Below are 2649 nucleotides of genomic sequence, written 5' to 3' on the forward strand. Positions count from 1 at the left end.
AGTGTTTTGTGTTTTAATGTTTTAACTATCAACTTCCTGGGAGAGTAATCAAAGGTTATGGTTTCATGTTTTAAGTATTTGTCAATGCATAGTTATGAATCTCTTGTGTTTTAGGCATTTCCTTAGTGGGAGGAAACAAGTAGCTACCCTATTACTGTGTAGTAAATATGCCCTGGGTTTCCTGTCTCAGAGACAGACTGCTACATCTCTTCCTCAGGGTGCTAGGGGTACCCCGAGAGGTCAGAGCATCTCTTCCCTAATGCCATTAATTCATCTCCTCATTCTAGATGTGCCCCCCAACTGTTAGATACGAATAACTAATGTTCCAGTTTATGTAACCAAATAACACCAATTTGCTTTAATAAAGGTTTATTTACTTCAAAAAAAAAGCATGAACAGAAGTACAAACATTTTCTCCAATACCTGAAGGGCACACTCTCCTCTATACCACTTTGGTCTCTAAGGAGAATAGGCTCAAATTTAACTCCGTTTCCAAATATGTCTTGGTCTCTTCCAGTTCATGTCTAAAGGGCTCTCTACCTTGTCTCAATTATTGCTGGGCTGTATCTCAAAGGTAGTTCCTCATTCTTTGGGGCCTCAAAGCTGAGCTGGATCTCAAGCGGATTTCCCTCCTGTCCTTTCAAAATGCACAAGGTCAAATCCATTGCATTCATCTAAAATGAAAGAGGAGATTCTTGTGAAAACAAATTGAGCCAATATTCAGCAAGCCACCTGTTGGCCTCAAATGGCAAGGATCCAAAGCTTCTCCCCTCAAAGCATTATCTCTCACTAGGATTCTGCCACAATGGAAGAAAACACACTGAGAGATGCCAAGGTTTAATGCATCCCAAGTCAATCAAAAAGGCTCCTTTTCAGATGTAGTGAACATAATGGGAGCAGCTGCAGAATATCTACTCATACCCCAAAGTCTCTCCAAGGCACTTTTATTATACAATATCACAACTCTCTGGGAAGCAGGCTCCCCAGCCTCTTTCAGTCAGTCAGTCAGTCAGTCAGTCAGTCAGTCAATAATAATTTACTAAGGGTTTTTTTATGTACCATGCACTGAGGATGCAAAGGAAGGCAAGAGGCAATTCTGCCTTCAAGGAGTTTACAGGCTAACATACAAACCACTAGTGCAAATATAGTATAAGAGGCTAAATTGGAAACAATCATTGGAGGGGATACACTCGAATTAGGAGGGGTTGGGAAAGGCTTCCTATAGAAGGTGGGATTTTAGCTGGGACTTGACAGAAGCCAGGAGGCAGAGATGAAGAGGGGATGAAGGATAGCCAGAAAACAATGCCCAGAGTCAGGAGATGGAGTGCCATGTTCATGCACTGGGCTGGTGTCATTGGAATGAAGACTTCATAGAAGGTATGATGTAAGCAGACCTGGGGGGGGGGGCGGTCTGGAGGAGGCATGATATGAAGGGCTTGGAAGGCCAGAGGATTTTATATTTGATCTGGGAAATAATAGGGGACCACTCAAGTATACTGGGGGAGGAGTTAGGTGTTTAGACTTTTAAGAAAATCACTTTGACAGCTGAATGAAGGATGGACTAGAGTGTGGAGAGGCTTGTGGTAGGCAGACCAACCAGCAAGCTATTGCAATAGTCCAGGTGTGAAGAGATAAGGGCCTGTGCTAGAGTATGGCTGTATCAGAGGAGAGAAGGGGATAAATTTGGGAGATGTTACAGAGGACAAATCAACAGGCTTTGGCAACAGATTGGATGGAGTAGGGTGAGACAGTGAGGAGTCAAGGGTGACACCTAGGATTTGAGCCTGGAAGACCAGAAGGATGATGGTACTCTCAACAGTGATAGGGAAGTTTGGAAGGAGGGCGATTTGAGGGGTAAAGATAATGAATTCAGTTTTGAACATGTCGAGTTTAAGATGTCGTTGAGACTTCTGGTTCAAGATGTCCAACAGGAGAGGTAAGACTAGAGGTCAGCAGAAAGGTTAGGAGTGGATAAGTAGATTTATGAATCATCAGAATAGATGATCATTGAACCCATGGGAGCTGAGGAAATCACCAACTGAAATATTACAGGAGAAGAGAAGAGGAACCAGGACAGAATGCTGCAGTGTCCCATGGCTGGCAGGTATGATCAGGCTGAAGGTGCAGCCAAGGAGACTGAGAAGGGGTGGTCAGATAGGTAGAAGGAGAACTAGGAAAGAATGGCACCCCAGAAACCTAGAGAAAAGAGAGTATCTAATGTGGAAATATGTTTAATATGACTGTACGTGTACAGCCTATGCCAGATTGCTTGCTGTCTTGGGGAGGGGGAGGGAGAAAAATTTGGAAGTCTATAAAAGTGAATGCTGAAAAGTATCTTCACGTGTAATTGGAAAAAATAAAATACTGTTAAGTTGGGGGAGGAGAAAGGACAGAATAAATTTGGGGATAGATTAAGAAAACTAAAAAAGAAAAAGAGATGAGCTTCGTGTAGGCGAGAGTCATTGATAGCACCAAAGGCTGAAAAGAGGTCAAGGATGAGGTTGTGGCAATTGAGAGATCATTGGTAACTTTGGAAAGAGTCATTTTGGTGGAATGATGAGGTTGGAAGCAGGATCATTGTAGATGGCCTCGGCAAGGAGCCTGTAATGGAAATGCAAATTTAAAGATCTTCCCTGCCCCTAGGCTAGA

General features: G+C 43.0%; 1 long non-coding RNA gene across 1 annotated transcript in view; it reads right to left on the reverse strand.

Annotated features, from left to right (window-relative positions):
* Positions 1-372: 372 nt before the first annotated feature.
* Positions 373-2649, reverse strand: part of LOC138171460 (uncharacterized) — a 7424-nt gene continuing 5147 nt past the window's right edge. The window contains exon 4 of the long non-coding RNA XR_011170891.1: positions 373-674. This is a non-coding gene — a long non-coding RNA (uncharacterized lncRNA). The remainder of the gene's footprint in view (positions 675-2649) is intronic.

This window comes from Petaurus breviceps, unplaced genomic scaffold (assembly GCF_028583685.1).
Source record: "Petaurus breviceps papuanus isolate PSGF00001 unplaced genomic scaffold, PetGlider_PUasm1.0 446, whole genome shotgun sequence".
NCBI classification, from domain to species: Eukaryota; Metazoa; Chordata; class Mammalia; order Diprotodontia; family Petauridae; genus Petaurus; species Petaurus breviceps.